Source organism: Peromyscus eremicus, chromosome 5 (assembly GCF_949786415.1).
Source record: "Peromyscus eremicus chromosome 5, PerEre_H2_v1, whole genome shotgun sequence".
NCBI classification, from domain to species: domain Eukaryota; kingdom Metazoa; phylum Chordata; class Mammalia; order Rodentia; family Cricetidae; genus Peromyscus; species Peromyscus eremicus.
In genome coordinates, this window is record NC_081420.1 from 41,581,222 (window position 1) to 41,599,614 (window position 18,393).

At 43.7% G+C, this 18,393-nt stretch overlaps 1 protein-coding gene across 2 annotated transcripts in view; it reads right to left on the reverse strand.

Moving 5' to 3' along the window:
- Nucleotides 1–18,393, reverse strand: part of Elmo1 (engulfment and cell motility 1) — a 532,595-nt gene that overhangs the window by 175,867 nt on the left and 338,335 nt on the right. The window lies entirely within an intron of this gene.

Consider the following 18,393-nt stretch of genomic DNA (forward strand, 5'->3'; position numbering starts at 1 on the left):
GCTAGATACTCACTCATCTCACTGAACAGAAGTAACGGGAGCCAGGGCTTAATGGTAGCCTTGGAATCAGAGTCCTGACACTAAACCAGAAAGAGGGTGTCTACCATGGGAAAAAGAAGTTAACATACCTTAAGATGTTTATCGGAAGTGGTTTAATAATGACTAAATAAATAATTATTAAACCAAGTGGGTGCAGTTAGAAGTACTACCATGAGTTCCACACTAGCCTGAACTATATAGTGAATTCCAAGCCAGCCTAGGCTACACAGTGACTCTGTCTCAAAAAACCCAAGACTAAACAGGAATCCTCTGATCACGTTACTGAAGATTCACCTTTCCATCTCAGGAGGAGTTTGAATACACAGTGCTTAGATGTGGGAGCACAGCCCTGCCATTTTCCAATCTTACTGTGTTAGTGCTTGGAAAAAATTAACAGTTCCTGGACTCTCAATTTCAGGGACTTTCAATTTGTTCATTTGCTTAATAAAGATAACATAAAATGTGTCCCCTTGAATGCAAGGTTAATATAGATTAAGAAAGATTAAGAAAATTGACCTAATCAAACCACCATATTTTCATTACATAATTATGTAGAACATCATATGTACCAGTCTCTATTCTTGGTGTTTCATAGTAATTATTTAATTCTCACAGGACCCCCATGAGACAGGTTAAATCCTTTTTGGTCTGCTTGATTGAGACATGGTCTCAATAAGTAGCTCTGGCCAGCTTGGACCTCTTTATGTAGACCAGGCTGGCCTCAAACTCAATCCATTTGCCTCTGTGCCAAAGCCGCAAGCGCAGGGATTAAAGGCATGTGTCACCAGGCTTGGAATCAGGCTAAGTTCTTGAGTCATGCAGACACAGGAAGCTATGTAACTTACCTGGGTCACATAGCCAGAGAGGCAGAATTAATTCTAGAAAGCAGTTGTCCTTGCAGACACTTTTAACCAAACCAATGCGTCAACAGTCCATTCTGGATTCCTGGGCCCAGCACTGCCATTGATCCTAGTCAGTTGCCCAATAAGAGATGCAGGCTTTCCTGGAGTTGGCATAATAGAGCACAGCCTGGTTGATCTTGACCAATTCTACATATGTACAGTCATCCCAGCTTTCTTGGGTATTAGAATATCTCATCATTAAGTAGCCAAGTTGATAGCCATTTATCCTGAGTTGAGTATCATACATAATGTACAGGTACTGAAGTGTTACACCATACCACTTGAATATATGCAGTTATCATGTGACAATTAAAGATAAAAATGGAAATGTCGACAAACTATATTATACCTATTCACTAAAAACAATGCTGTTTACTCTGATTTCTTTAAACAAAAGATTATATAGGGACTGAATCTCATTACTTTACAGAAACAGATACTAGGGTTAGGGTGACAGACTGTCAGCTTTGTTGAAGAGATTATGAGTGATCCAGATGAAACCCCTGATCACAAGTGTTATGAACACACAGACATCGTAGAAGTGAGTATGGTTTGCAGTTAACAAAAATTACTTGCATTATAAAAAGCACTAATGAAATTAGGTTAAGTTCCTGCTGTAAGGAGTCTCCTTTTCATAGTTCCTTCTGCCTCACTCTCCTACAAATAAAACATGGCAGGCTTGTTCCTGAATCATGGGCTCAGGTGCACCTGTGGATTATGTCTTAACTTGTGAGAAAGTTAGGCTTAAATCAATGGGAAAAAGAAGATATCCTAAAACTTAGTTCTTGTCCACATTCTTAACAGTGTCCCCACTTCCCGCTCCCTTACACGGATGAACTGCTAAGGTGTTAATACTAACCCTAAGTCTTCTTGGGTAGGTATGATTCCATTACAGACTTTGCCTCCAGGTGAACAAGTTCAGTGAGGGGTACCTTGGCTACCAGAGTCTTGATGCCATTTCTCTTCATGCTCAAAATCACCCTTATTCCCATTCCTTTTCTGTCTTAGTCACTCCATTTTATGACTGATATTTTGAAAACTGTTTTCTGACAAATGCATTTTCCAACTTTCATTGTTATATCTCTGTCTCTCCACCAGCTCCAAAGAGATTACATCATCATTATTAGCACTATTTTATATACATAATCAGCCTGTCACATCATAATGTGGGCTGGGATCCACCATAAGTCACCCAGTAAGACACCAAGGTTCTCAATAAGAAAGACAGTGTATCCAGTATATTTGACTAATGTGAGTCCTCGTGAACCTATCACAGTTATTGGACAGCTGTGCAGTCCTCAGAGAGCAGAACCTAACAGCCCAGGAAATTCTTGGGTGATTGGTTGCCCAATGTCACCTTCAAAGACTGGTGCATCTTCTTTTACTTGGTTGTTTGTTTCCTGTCCAAGGTTCTAAATTCTCACCTGATCGTTTCTCACTCCTCATTCTTGCCAAGAAGGATATTGCCCTGTGGCTCTCATACCTAAACTGCCAAATCTTTGGAACCCACACATTTCCTTCAGCTCTAGCCAGTCATCTCCTAGCTGGACATGTGTACCAGAATGGGTCTGAATTACAGTGAACTCAAAATGGACTAGTGAATGCATCGCCTCTATGGCTTATACAAGGTTACCAGCCCCCTAGCCTCAGCACTTGCCCACAATGACACCATGGTGGGATGCTCTGCTACCATCTCAGCTAAACTTTCCTTCTTCATTCACCTGGTTTCACTTGCTGCTACTGCTCGACAAATTAAGACAAAAGTCTCCAAAATGCCTCCCAAGCCTTAAAATGGATCAGTGGGTCATACTGACCCCTAGTGAGGAGCATACATCATAATCTAACTATAGCTACACCTTTCCTCTCCTTAAAACCCTTCAGTAAACTCTTAACTTCTTATTTTTCTCCAAGTGGACCCTGTCAACCCCTGAGTGAGCCATTTCAGGGCTAGTTTTTTGTTTTGTTTTGTTTTCTGTCTTTCTTCTTTTTCTTTTCCTTCTTTAAAAGAGAGGAGAAAAAGAGTTTTCTTGGCTCATAATTCCAGGTTACAGTCCATCACTTCAGGGAAGTCAAGGTGGCAGGAACTCAAATCAGCTAGTCATATTACATCCAGAGTGATGAGCACAGAGCTGTGAAGTAATTCATGAATGCTAATGCTCAGCTCACTTTCTCCAATCAGCTCACTTTCTCTATTGGGAAGATCCCCTTCCCAATGAATGATGCCACTCACAGTGGGTGAGTCTTCCCACCTCAATTCACATAATCAAGACAATCCCCCATAAACATCTCACCAAACCCAATCGAGACAATCCCTCATGGGAAGTATGAAATTAACAGATAAATAGATGCAACTAGAAACAATCACCCTGAGTGGGGTAACCTCCAGAAGACAAACACAGCACATTTTTTCTCATATGTGGACATTAGCTTTGAACCGTCAAACATGTATGTTTCATTTGGAATATTCATAGAGGTTAGAACACCAGTAAAGGGCCATGGAGGAAGGAAGATGTGGTGATATGTTGTGTACCCTAATTTGCCTGAAGATCACAGAACAGAACAAGCCACTAGATTAAACATAGAAGCCAGGCAGTGGTAGCGCACACCTTTAAAACTAGCACTTAGGAGGCAGAGATCCGTCTGGATCTCTGTGAGTTCAAAGCCATCCTGGACTACGTGAGATTGACTCAGTCTAGGAGAGAAAAGAGCTAGGCAATGGTGGCACACACCTTTAATCCCAGTACTGGGAAGCACACACGCCTTAATTCCCAGGAAGTGACGACTGGGCAGAGAAAGGTATACAAAGTGTGAGGAGACAGGAATAAAGGCTTTTCGGCAGAAGTATCCCTTTCAGCTAGAGGCTTTTTCAGCTGGAGCCTTTTGGGTGAGGACTCAGAGGCTTTTCAGACTGAGGAGTCTTTAGAGGCAAGACATGGCAGTGGCTTGTTCCTTTGTCTCGCTGATCTTCAGTCAAAGTTTATAAGGGTATACAACATGTCACCACAGGAAGTTTTTTTTTTTTTTTTTTTTTTTTAAATTTTCAAGACAGGGTTTCTCTGTGTAGTTTCAGTGCCTGTCCTGGATCTCTCTCTGTAGACCAGGCTGGCCTCGAACTCACAGAGATCCACCTGGCTCTGCCTCCCGAGTGCTGGGATTAAAGGCATGCTCCATCACCGCCTAGCGGAAGATCTTTCAAGAGGGCAGCTAGATACAGTTTTCAGGCCTGGCATGTGCCTTTAATCCCAGCAATCGGGAAGCAGAGACAGGTGGATCTCTGTGAGCTCGACGCCAGCCTGGTCTACAGAATGAGTTCCAGGACAGGCTCCAAAGCTACATAGAGAAACCCTGTCTTGAAAAACCAAAAAAATAAAAGAATACAGTCTTCAAAAATGAAATTTTTAGAACGGACTTGCCCGAGGACAGAACTAAGCAATGTGAGAGTGTTTAGAACATAACAAGATGAGCCCAACCAGAACGTGATTCCATGATTCTCCACTCTCACATTGACCTTTCCCTCCGTCTTAAGTGACCTTCTTCACCTCACTGCCTTCCTCAGCAGCAGCAAGCATGGTCTTCCAGGAGTTGGTGGACTCATGTCCACCTCTTACGGGTCTCTTTAATCCATCACCACAGGCTCATCTTCCTAAGTGTTTCCATCACACGTTTTCCAAGTTTCAAACTCTGCTTGCTTTTCCTTTGTGTGTCCCTCTGTAGAAATTCCAAGCATCTCGGGGCTTGGACTATTCACGTTCTGTCATGTACAGTGCAGAGTTGGACATGAAGTGGCCTTCTGTCCAGAGCAGCAAGTCAATGAAGTCCCTACCTTAGGAAGTTCTACATCTCCTCGTGTGGACAGATTGTCCTGGAGTATTATATTCCTGCTTGTGCTGGTATTAAACACCCCCTTCAAACATAGAAAAACCAACCCAAACCACCAGAGAAGACACTGTGGCAACATGCCCACACATTTCAGGGCCAGGCTTAAAATAAGCCAGCGAGTGTGGAGGACTCACCATCATGTTGTCCTAGGAAATGCCCCCTCCCATATTTAAAAATATCCTTGTTTGGCTTGCTTCGGGCTCCTCATTCCAGGATTGCATGAGTCACTAGAGAAACATCCCATTAGACTGCTCCCTGCTGATTGGCTTCCTTTGTATGTTCAAGGTGAGTCAGAGAGGGTGACTCATGGTTCACTCTTATGACAAAGTGAGCTCGCTCGCTCTCCTTTCCTCTCCATTATCCATGTTTTCCAGGCTTTACTGGCATCATGAAAAACATCCAAGGGAGCAAGGGGAAGGGAAACACAGGGGCAGCTTGAGAATTGGCAGTACTTATTTTTAACAGGCAGTTCTATTTAAAGCACCTTTTATTGAAGCAGCAAGGCACTTGGAAGCCTGAGCCATCCAATGCTGCTCAACATCCTCCCGGGAGGTCAGTACCTGGCTGCTGGCACTCCACTGTGTCCATCCAAGGGGAAAGTTTGCAGGAGGTGAAGGCAAGCTCAGTGCTCTCCATGCAGCTTGACACCTGCTGCTCTGGGAGAAGCTGGTGATACAGTGGCTAGTTGGATCATGCTTTCTTGTCTATGACATCAAAGTCTTGGCCAAAAAAGAAGAGACTTCTTCAATACAGTCAAGCAGTGAGTCAGTGGAGAGGGCAAAATAACCAGTCTTTGGCATGCCTTTCAAGGGACTCAGGATCTCTCAACAACATGATAGTTAAAACACTAGAGATCAATTCCTTTTTTCACACTCCAGAAAATAGTTTTGGGTACTTAGCCACAGAGGTGAAAAGGGCATGGACTCTATGCAGATAAATAACAGAACAAAGTATAATGAGTTATGGAAAAATTCCCCCTTATTATCGAGGGACACATTCCATGACCCTCATAGGAACTTAAGAACACTGATATAAAACCATGTAGATACTCTATGTTTTCTTTTGGCACATATATGTGATGAAGTCAGAGACTTTAATTTTTCACTTAAAGGAAGCATCCCAATTGTCAGCTTTAGTGACTTGCACCATTATTAAAAAAAATAAAGGTTATTCTGAACACAAGTACTGTGATACTATGACAGTCAATGTGACAACTGAAACAGCTACTGTGTGACTAATGTGAGGACAGCATATACAGTAAGGAAACACTAGGCAAAGGGAAGATTCTAGAGAGGAAGCCCTGGGATGCTGCAGATTATCATTGTTACCATAGATAGTGCATAACTTAAAAATCATGCAATGTCTATTTCTGTAATTTTCTTTATGTGGGGTGTATTTTTGTGTATGTGATGTTTGTGTGTGTGCATGCATATATGTTTGGGAATGCTCAGACATATGTATACACATGGTGGCCAGAAGTCAAAACAGATTGCCTCTCTTTATTATTCTCCACTGTTCTTTTGAGACAAGACAGCTTACTGAACCTGGAGCTCACTGACTGACTAGGCTGTCAAAGAAGCAAGCTCCATGTTAGGATTCCACCTCATTCAACTTTCATGTGGGTGCTGGGGATCTGAATCCGGGTGCTCATGACTGCATGACAAGCATTTTACCAACTGGGCCATCATCCCAGCATCTGTAATTTTCTATTTAATAAGTTTGGAGCATTGTTGATTATGGGTAAACAATATCACAGAAAGCAAAACCAAGTGTAATGGGAACAATTGTACCACAGAAGAACAGGCAAAGGATCCAGAGCCAGGGGAAGGAAGGTTTGTTTCTACAGAGCTGGTATTTGAATTGCATCGAAAGACAGGTGGGCTCTAATCCATCTAATTCATAAGTGCAGTGTTCTTTCAGAGCAATTTCCTAGTCAGGCTCATCTGAAATTCCATTGATATTCATGTGCCACAATCCTAGAGTCACTGTCGCCTGGAAGCCTTTTTACTGAACGTATAGACATTCTCTGCAAAGGATGTGCTCTTGTCCATGATCTGTTCTGTTTGTCCAGAGTGAGCTGATGGATAAAACATGCAGAGCAGAGACTGGCTCAGTCCAAGCTGTTCAGCTTCCCAGGGGACTGGTGTGCAGTGAATTCTGTCTCTGCTTTAATAAAATGGGGTAAAAATACTTGCCACCTACTCACCTCCAGGCATACTGCACGTACCGATCGTGCTCACAGCACTCTGAATTTTTCAGGAGGAAAGAGCTTTATGGAAGCAACGTTTTTCCTTTCAGGGACGATGGGTGAAAATGAAACAAGGCCAATGTCTAGAACACATGCATAGCGAGATATACACCTCACAGGCACAGGATTACAACTGCTCAGCAAGTCAGCATTCCCCACTCAAGGTTGAAATGTCCATTCCTGGCAAGCAGGGGTACAATGGCCTATGTACTTATGAATACATGAAGAAAGAGATGGGATCTGGAGAGGATTAGAGGGCGAATTCTTCCCATGATACAGTACCAGGGACGGGAATATTGGAGAGCAGAGAAGAGGACGCATGAGGGACAGTCCATGACTGCCTGCCTGCTCAGCACCCAGGGCAGGAAGGGACTGACACACAGAGTATTCAGTCGGGCTGAGCAAACACATTGGGCAGCAAAGGAAAGGCACAAACAGTCCACACATAACTCTGAGTTGGATTTCAGGTGAGAGCAGTGATGTATAGAATAATTGCCCTGAACGTTAGAGAGCCCAAGTCCTAACTCTGCTCGGACACAAAATAGGTGAATGTTTAAAGGATGAGTTACTTAATTTCCTAACACCTCACAGAGTTAAGAGAGTGGAAAGACAAGATGTAAAACAACATGAACAGAGTTAAGGCTCCTGAAAGTCATAGGCTAGATTCCTAGCACCTCCCCTGGTACTTCAGAATGGGCTGTTCTAGGAGATGAAGCCTGTAAAGAGATAATTATGAAAAAAATAACATTCTAATCCAATGTGACGGGTACCCTAGTAAGAAAAGGAGTGGTCGGGACACTGGTACAAAGGGAAAGCCTTATAAAGACTCAGGGAGAAGACCAAGTGTCTAAATCAAGGAGTGAAGCTCCAAGGAAGAATCCAACCCTTCTCAAACCCTGGTCCCAGCCTCCTGGCTTTCAGCATTCTGAAAAGATAAATATAAGCCACTGAATCTATTGGATTTCATTACGCCAGCTTTAAGAAACTTACATATCTGAGTTGTTGTCAGAGGGGGGTCACGTGGAGATCCCCAAACAACCCAGGTTGATGCCAGGAAAGAGGGTTGCTCTCCTCAAACGGACAGCAGGGCCCCGTTGCTGAGGACAATATCCACACAGCTCATTGAATGTGGAAAGGTTGAGCTGATGCCAGCATAGAGCCCTCAACCATACATTCTAGTCTCTTTGATGAGGGAAGGCACTCTGTAGGCTACAGAAAGAGAAACATGGATACCAATTCAGCCACAAAAACCTTTGATCTACAATCTGTCATGCCTGCAGGATGCGCTGGAGTAACAATGGTGGCACAGAACTTGTGGGAGTGGCCAACCAATGTCTGATTTAACTTGAGGACCATGCCACAAGAGAAAGCCCATGCCTGACACTGCTCAGATGGTCAGAACCAAACATGACTGGTCTTAAAAAAAATCAATGAAATGATCCCTAATGATACTCTGCTACACACATAGATAGGTTCCTTGTCCAGGCATCATCAGAGAGGCTTCCTCCAGCAGATGGGAGTGGATGCAGAGACCCACAACCAACATTATGTGGAGAAAGAGTCTAAATTGAAGATCTTCATTGGGTCCTACCCTTGGAGCTCTGAAAATTCTGGGGAAGAGATGGTGGAAAGATTGTAGGAGCCAGAGGGGATGGGAGACACTAGGAGAACATGGCCAACTGATTCAACTAAGCAGGGTTCATAAGGACTCACAGAGACTAAAAGAGCAAGCATAGAGCCTGTGTGGGTCTGCACCAGGCCCTCTGAGTATATGTTGTGGCTGTTAGCTTGGTGTTTTTGTGGGGCTCCTAATTATGGGAGTGGGTATGTCTTTGACTCATTTGCCTGCTCTTGAGACTCTTTTCCTCTTGTTGGGTTGTCATGTCCAGCCTAGGGTGGGGACTTTTGCTTGTCTTGTATTTTGTTTTGCTGTGTTTGGTTGCTGTCTCCTTTTTGAAGGGAGTGAGAGGGAGTAGATCAGGCAGAGAGGGAGGTGGGAGAAGTGGAGGGAGAGGAAACTGGTCAGGATGGGTTGTACGAGAGAAGAATCTATTTTCAATTAAAACATACACACACACACACACACACACACACACACACACACACACACACACACGCACCTTACGTATCAGCAGGCCCTGTAGAGAGGTCTGATAGCAAACAAATGCCAGGGCAATTATGATTTGAGTTTAAATCTAGAAATGACAGGAAATCAAGGGAACATCCATAAAAGACAGCCACATATGTATTTTGAAAAGGAGACACAAGATAGTGATGTTAGATGAAGCTTATGCCACAAATCTAGTGACACAGCAGTGACATCACCAAGGTTTGGACCCCATGGCAGGAAGTATTCAAAACGGATTTTCAATGAAGTTTATGTGCAAGAGAGAAATAAAAGGAACAAAGGTCACCTTACAGACTGAGTTTGTAGAATCATAGAAGACTAGGCAGAGGGAAAGCTGTGATGAAATGGAAGGAGTAAGGAAGGGTACCACTGCCAGGAAGTGCCAGTGGATGAGGGCAGAATAGCCCATGTACACCTAACATAATAAAGTGAGGGTTGATTATTAGTTTATGGGAGGTCTCCACATCCACAAGCTACACCCACAACACTTGCCACTGTAGAGGGTAGAACATGCCCTTTAAATGTTTTAACAAAAGGAAATCCGCAGTGAAGTGGTTTCTCAAGGAAATGTATCTGATGCCAGCGGTTCCTGGGTACCACACGGGAGAGTCACATAGGATTTCCTGTTGCTTTCAATGACCTTAAAAGCTTAGTCCACATTGACAGTTACATTCCCAATTCCTTCCTTGAATCATGCAAAGCCTGATGGACCATTCCCTCCCTGGGTTCCAGCCAATTCTGTCTACTCACCCTTACAGCTGAGGAAACAAGTAGATTGTCGCCACCTGCAGCCAAGGACTTACTAGGCAGTGCCCCAAAGTGGGCCAGGGGACAACACGGGCTTGCTGTCTTCAACAAATCACTGGTGATGAAGACAGGAAGGTTTGGTGGAAAACAGGCTAGAGATTAACAATTCCGGGACAGAACACACAGAATCTCTCATTGGCCAGACCTCTCATCAATCAAAACTGCATACTAGGGGATTGTTGTTTTGTCTAAATAGATGATACTGAGATGCGTGTGAAGAGGCATTAATGGCTGACTTCAAGATATGGTTAGTGTGAGCAGGTGAAGCCTTTAGACAGGCTAACATGGAATAAAAGACACACAGAAATTTCAGACAAGTAGCCCATTTGAATGACGCACCTGGAAATTACAATTGAGAGTACATGTGTCTCCAGAGACCACAGCTCAGCTTAAGCACATACCAGAGGGACCCCTCTGCCCATGGCAGCTATCCCCACATCTTACAGCAGGTTAGGGTGGTCCCACTTGCTCTGACTGGGATACCCCATATCAAAAACAGGATTAGACTAGGCCCACATGCTCTGGCCACCACTGCCCACATTCTAAACCAGGTTTGGATAGACCTACGAGCTCTGACCACAATTCTCCACATTCTAAGCCAGGTTAGAGTGGATGGACCTGTTCTGGCTACCCCATCCCCATCCCCCCCCACACACACACACATTAAACCAGGTTATAGTGTCCCACCTTCTCTGACCACAACCCCCCATCCTAAACAAGCCACCTGCTCTAACCACCCCTCTCCCTGATATCCTAAGACATATTCCTTAACTGTCTGCCATAGCCCTGTGTTTCTCTGCCAGAGAACTAGTGTACACAGCTATATTTGAAGCCAAATAAGATAAATATCCATCACAAGCCCCTCAGCAATAGCTAACCTGAAGTCTCCATCTCATCTACATCATGCTCATCCCTTCTGTTGGTCCAATGTCTGTCTCTCTGCTTAACACATTCTTGACTTTGCTCTTGTTTACTTGGCTCTTATCTCATGTGCCACAGGCTCTAAACAGACCCAGGTTCATTCTAGCCTTGAATGCTGCTGGTTTCAGACCCATCTGTGCAGCCTCCTGTAACCCTGGCACTGCACCCAGGCTCTGCCTTCACCCCCAGGAATTACTGCTTTTTATTTTATAAGGTGGCTGTGAATGTGAGCAACTGAGTACACACCAGTGTCATAAAGGGTGCTAACATTAGTTTGGGGTGGGCTTTCTCAAGTTCATTGATTCTTAGCGTAGAAGTTGCTGCTTTACCTGAACACTAAACATCAATTGCACCTTAAATTCTCAGAGAAGTCTCTCTTTCCATTTCAATTCTCAGCTAGAAATAGAAAAACAAATGGCAATCTATCTTCTTCCTTGCTTGGAGATTTTCTTTTAATATCATGCTGTTAGATTTCCTGTACTGGCCTCATGTGACAGCACACTTGGGGTTTGTGAGGGCTCTCTTCCTAGCTTGTGGATAGCAGCTTTTGAGGGGACAGAGGTATCTAGGAGTGAACATGGAGCCTTATTCCTGCTCAGCAAGAACTCGACAACGGATAAACATTCTCCATCCCATACATAGCATCCTTCTTGCTGTGTGTTCACATGATGATGGAGAGGGGCAGAAAGAACACACTGTCTCTTTATAAACCCCATCGTGAGGGTAACACTCTCATGATTTCATCTAAACCCATAATAATTACCTTCAAAAGACTCTATCTTCAGATGAAAATGCCCTGTGAACTTCACCTTCAACACATGCACTGGGTGGAGTGTGTGTGTGTATGTGCGTGTGTGCGCATGCGTGGGGGGGGCTTCTATAGCACTTGGGAAAATCTGGGACTTACATATTATCATCAAATAAATGCTAAAGTCCAAATAACATTTAATATAATGAATTACAGCTGCTATAAATAAATAGTTTAGCTCACAAGGGCAGTCATGTGGATGTACACAGGCTGACAAATGGATGGCACTTTACATCACATACCTAGCAAGGGAGCAGGACACACATTCTATGGCACACTGTAGTCTGTGGCAAATGGCTGAATTTGCTTCACAATACTGGCATTCTTTCCTAGGAAGACCCACACTGCTTCTCTCCTCCAAAAGCCTGCTATCACTCTGGCTCCAGCTCACAGTTCAAGAGAGATCCAACACTGCTTCTACCCCAGTGGGTTCCTTACAGCGAGCAGTGTGCTCTGGGTCTAGCTGACTCAGGCAGATAGGCACTTAGCACTGAGTCTGGCCCTTTCTCCATAGAACTGGAGAACAGATTCACCAATCTAGCTAGACATAAGAGGAGGACCAGACAGAAAGAAGGGTCATTTGATTTTCCAGATACTCAAATGTTAATAGTCACTGCATGAACTTGTGAGACTATTCTACATTATCACGAGAGAAAAAAGCAAGCAAAATACTGTGCCCATCCTGCGTGGTTTCATTATGGAAAAATTTCCCTGTTAGCTTGAGTCCATCTGACAGTAATCCCACATATACTTTATTCTGCTTCCTAAGTATTGACAACAATCCATTTAGATAAATACAATTTTAAATTTTACTTACTGACATACATCCCTCTCAGGTCATCAATATTTTGGAGATTTAACAGGAAATGTATGTACTAATCCAAAATAATTAAAAATGAAAGGAATTTTTTTTCATTTTACTTAGGAAAGGCATTGCAATTATAGTGCTGCCCAGTAGAACTTTCTGTGATGATGGAAGTGTTTGTGTGTGTGTGTGTGTGTGTGTGTGTGTGTGTGTGTGTGTGTGTAAAACACTTGCAATAATTCTAGTACGACCAGCTGGATTTTAAAATTTTACCAATATCGACTTGGTTCCTATTTAAACAGTCACTTGGGACTAGGAGCCGATGTAGTAGGCAGCACAGTTTTAAGATTTGACATACGCAAAAACATGAAATCATCCTCAAAGAAATAGTGTAGGATCATTTTCCTCATTGTCAATCCCAGGGGTAATGGTTGGACAGATGACTTTGTTACGGACATGAATAGCTGTGGTTCTATACAAATAGTTCTTGCAGAATGCAAGCTGGGCAGAAAAGAATCCCTAAGTAAAGGAAATCTTAATGGTGAAAACATGAACGGAGAGAGAAAAGGCAGTGTAAACAGCAGGTGTGGCTGTTAGTGGCATGGGTCCAAGTTAATTATTCAGAAGCTTATGGATGATGAATTCCTCCTGCTTCTCCAGGTGATGACATTGTCTGCAGTGAGTCTTGGAAAAGGCACAGCCATTGCAGATTTGAAGTCATACATGTTTTCCATACCTTGTTACTTCATGCCTATTACAGGTTTTGCTATCAGTGAAGGGCAGGACACAGGTGAGGCTCAGCAGCCTGCCTGGCAGTTAGAAGAAACATGTCTCCCTTGTGTTTGCATCCTAGGGACTCTTGAGCTCTAAAATCTATACTGAAATAGGAATTTGGAGAAATGAGAGAAAAAATAATCATATAATAGGTAGTGTCAACACAGCACAGGGAGGGAGAAGAAAAACCACACTCAGGTCATATTGCTGCACTGACCTTGGCTGTCCCTATAATGACCACAGGGGAAAGAAACAACATAAAGATTAATGTTACCATTTGTCATTTTATAGCCATAAGCCTGAGACTTCTGAAGGCCATATTCATCATAGACAGATTACAGGACCCTGAAATATAAACAGAAAGGTCTTTGCCTACCTAGATGACCTGGTGTGGATTCCTCAGTTGACTGAAAAGTGGTCTGTGCGGTAGGGGGAGGGAGGGAGAGCTGAGAGGCGTCTGTGTCAGGCCTTCATTATAAGGCCGGCATCTGTCATTGCACTTAGATTTAGTTCTGTGCATATCATTTTTTAGCTCGCATTTTCTTCCTCGTATTCGTGTGTGTTGTCATTGCCTTTCTCCACTAATTTGTAATGTTTCAGTCAAGAGGTTTACTAGGGCTCATTTCCAGATGCTCATCGCTAGAGTGAAAGGATGGGGAACAATGCAGATAGGCTGCTTGAAGAGCACAGCCAGGGACAGGATGACTTTATTACACGTTTAAAATATGTGCACACTGAGGACTGGAGAGAAGGTCCAGCGGTTATGAGCACTGGTTGCTCATCTACAGGACCTGGGTTCTGTTCCTAGCATCCACATAGCAACTCACAAGCATCTGTAATACCAGTTTCCGAGGATCTATTGTCCTATGCTGGCATAACACGCACACAATACACAAACATATATGCCAGCAAAACACCCCTACACATAAAATAAAATAAATAAAATCTCAAAAATAATTTTAAAACATGTATGTGCGTATCTTTAAAATGAAATTGCATCCTCTAAAATACTGGCTGAGACTAGGAGAGGGGGAAATCAGAGCACCAAACAATGAATGGCAGGGAGCTTACAGCCAATGCACAGGTTAGCAGGTGGAGCCCGAGCCCTGCCCAGGAGCAACTACCGAGGAACGGCTGTTCACTGAGTACACAGACATGGTCACACATTTCCTGGATTTTATTCTCAATTTGGATGGAACATACAAAGCTAATTGCAGTTTTGAAAATAAAGAGCTTCATGATTTTTGCTTCACAGCACACATGACTGTTTTCACATACTCTCGACAGCTCTCTTTTATTTAAGGGAGTTTCATATTCACGGGCAGTGTGAGTTTTCCACTTTACTGTTTGCTGCATTAAAAAGTCATATGCAGGGCCATGTCTTTTGAAAAAACAAAAACAAACAGATTTTCTTGGGTATATGGTAGTAAATAATTGGAGATTTCCATATTTAACATAATTAATGCTGCCACAGCACCGTAGATACAGTGGTGAATCATGAGCACAGCACCTCTGCCCAAAATGGGACTTATTTAAAGTGAGTGGAGATGGCCAGTGATAATCAACATATCTGATTTCTCCCTCCCTGTGTTTATTTGTAGGAGACTATAATCCAAAGTCAAGCTACTCACTTGTCATGTGCCATCACAGCTGTGGCTACTTGTCTATGGGCCCAACAAGCTGGAATGCCAGCTAGTTGGTGGATGAAAAAGATGTAGGTTCTATGGGGTGAGGACACTGGAAATCTATCACAAGTGAACTGAAGATCCTGAAATCTGAGAGATCTTGGATTCCATCCTCCCTTGTGCCTCACACCACACTCCATCATCGGTAAGGCCAAATAACACATCTCTAAAGTACACCCATTAGCCCACTGCCATCTCTCTTAGATTGGATGCATTACCCTTTAAACATTATAACTACTCCTCCCGTCACTAGCTAAGCCCAGTCTTTTGATTTGTGCATTAGAGGGCTGCTGGGTATGAGATAGCCCAGCTGACCAAAGGTGGACAGGGTTCTGGCAAAAACAGTAAAGCCAGGCTTTGCTGACTGGGTCTGGGTCCTAGTAAGTGCCTCCTGGGGGTTCCTTGCAAGGCATCATTGCCCTTTGCCCAGAAAACTTCTTACCTTTATGAGTAATTACACATATGTGTATTCCTGAATTGTGGTTAAGAACACCTTCTAAAACACCTGCCCCTACTCCAGGAATGAGATCATTCCAGGGTGGAAAAAGCCAGTAAGAGATAGTAGATGGATGTTTGCAAACCCAGGTGAATTCAGGGGCAGTCCTTTGCGGTTGCTTCTTTGCTCAGTACGCTCTACCCTGGAGGGTGAACTTATTTCCACGTTCATTTCTCACCTGGTAAAATAAACCTTGCTTACTTGTTTGCTTCACCTGGATGGAATTCTTTTGGAGCACAGGAGCAAAAACTGCTGTGCCTGGAATTGGAGGGAATGCAGGAAGAGGAATCTCTCCCTATTTTCAACCAATCTATCACAGCATATCCTTCACATGGTACCCAATGTCATATTTTATAACGTAACACACACACATTATTTTCCTGTATCAGATATTACATTTGTCTATTCAGATAAAATCTTCTCTCATGGTACTGAGAGCCCCAGAAGAAGTGGCCTGTGCCTGCCTCTCCCCCTCACCTCCCCCACTCTCTTTGCCCATCAGCAGGCACACAGGCTTGCTTTCTGTCTTAATCCTCACACGTCCCATTTCTACTATTAAGCCTTTCCTATGTGTGGTCTGAAATATTTCTTAATTCTGCATGGCTGCTATCCTTGGGGCATTCAAGTCTTAGCCTAAAGGTGATGGGGAAACCCCTCTTGGGCAACCAAATGTAAAGCAGCCCCACACCTTTCCTGTCATTTCACTCAGGGCCAGCTCTGTGTGTGGTATTTCCTAATCTTTCTTCTGAATATATTGATTGTCACTGGCCATCTCTACTCACTTTAAATAAGTCCCATTTTGGGCAGAGGTGCTGTGCTCATGATTCACCATTGTATCTACGGTGCTGTGGTAAACAGTGATGGACGCCAGCAAAGACTTCACAGAGGCGTGATGCTTCACTGTGTCTCTTGTGGCTGATCTGGAAGGTTGACCCTCTCCGAGGCAATGCCTTGGAGTTTTCCATTCACACCATGCCTTCCTTCCCTGGAACTACGATGTTAAAACAGTCTCAACAGAGTCAAGAGCACAATTGTCTTCTCTCAGCTCATGGTCATAAAGCAGTCACAAGGCTGAGATTGTAAAAGTCCAGCAGCCTTCATCCCCTGAACACGAGCGTTCTAGTAAAGGCCACCTTCCTGGCAGTGTATCACAATCACCTCCTTTAAAAATGCTAATCCACGCCGGGCGGTGGTGGTGCACGCCTTTAATCCCAGCACTAGGGAAGCAGAGGCAGGCGGATCTCTGTGAGTTCAAGGCCAGCCTGTGCTACCAAGTGAGTCCCAGGAAAGGCGCAAAGCTACACAGAGAAACCCTGTCTCGAAAAACCAAAAAAAAAAAATTGCTAATCCACAAGCAGATAGATGGAGGAGTGGGACCAGGGCAGGGTAACCCGTACAAGCCTGTTTGGAGAGACACAAAGGGCTTGCATCTTGGCTGTGATGTTGGCTGCATGGCTATGCATTTGCTAGATCTCAGCAGTATACTTAAAAGGGAAAATACTATTGTACGGAAATTACATCTTAAAAAAAAACTTAATTTCAAAAACCGTCTTGCTATCTGGTGCTAATGCTAAATAAATTAAGTCAGAAAATTGAAGCTGGAGTCAGAAGAGAGCATTGTTTAATGTTCTCCCATGACTTCATATGTAGTCAGGATTGAGAAATGTGTAAATATAAAACTCCTCAGAACCACAGCCGTCAGAGCTCACAACTAGAGCTGTGCACACAGGGCTCCCACACTGGCTGTGCAGCCCACTCTAGGTCCAGAATTCAGGGCGCTCTCTTCAAGTCAGTGTTCTTCTCTTACTCTGTTTAAACAAGGGCTAGGAATTACTCTCACTCTTAAAAAAAATTAAATTCAGGAGGAGAGGGTGAAACATGGGGTGTTTATGCAGGAGAAACTCTAAAATCCACTCTTTTTTCTTAAATGAAGAATTACAATAAGCATGTTTGCTTTAGTTTTAGTTTTCAGGCTGTTGTGAAAGGCTCAGGGAGGCATGGACTGAGAACTATTACCACGGCCTTTCTGAGCATCCTCTCTTACACACACGGGCAATCACAGCAATGGCCTGCCCTTGCTTCGGGATCACCCAGGAGGCTGAGAATGGCCACCACACACGGAAATGATGTATAAAATTTACCCCATTAGGGCAGCTGACATGAAGAGAGTGTTAGTAGTACCGACAGTCAGCCTCCATTGTATATTAATCTCTGCAACATTACAGGCATGCGAGGATACTATCTTAGGTTGAAAATGGAACAGTCCTGGCTTTCCCATGGTTTCCACCCTGCACGGTGCATGGTGAGTCCTGCTTCCCTCTGCGACACCAAGGTTTGGTACAGTATTCACCGCCCCCTTGGCAGGTAGGTAGTCCCTCTCTCTGGGCTCTTGTTCAGATTGAACGTCTGCTTCACTGATTCTCCTTTCCACCCTCAAACTCAAAAGCAGTCCTGCGGGTCTGTGTTGTCTCTCTGGTAATGAACTGTCATCCAAGTCCATGGACCAAGTCCTCTCCCTCTAGCTAGTACAGACTTCCAATTGCCCACCAACACCTCCATTCGGAGGGTCTAAGTTCAACATCCACAACCGCACTTTGGATCCCCCTTCTCCTGTAGTCATCTACTCCCTGTTCCTAATCAAAATGATCAAAATCCTCAAAGCATCTCTGGCTCCTCAAATGCCTCATACGATTAAAAAATAAATTTGAAGTGCAACTGCCTGCCGGTATCACCTAAAACAAACTGCCTTACCTCCTTCCCAATGGGGGTTCCTAACTGTATTGTTTCACCCTTACTTCCATGAAGAATTCAAATAATCCATGTACAATATTAATAAAATGACATCACTTCCAACCTGCCTCGTAAATGTCCCAATCTTACTCAGAGAAAAGCACAAATCCT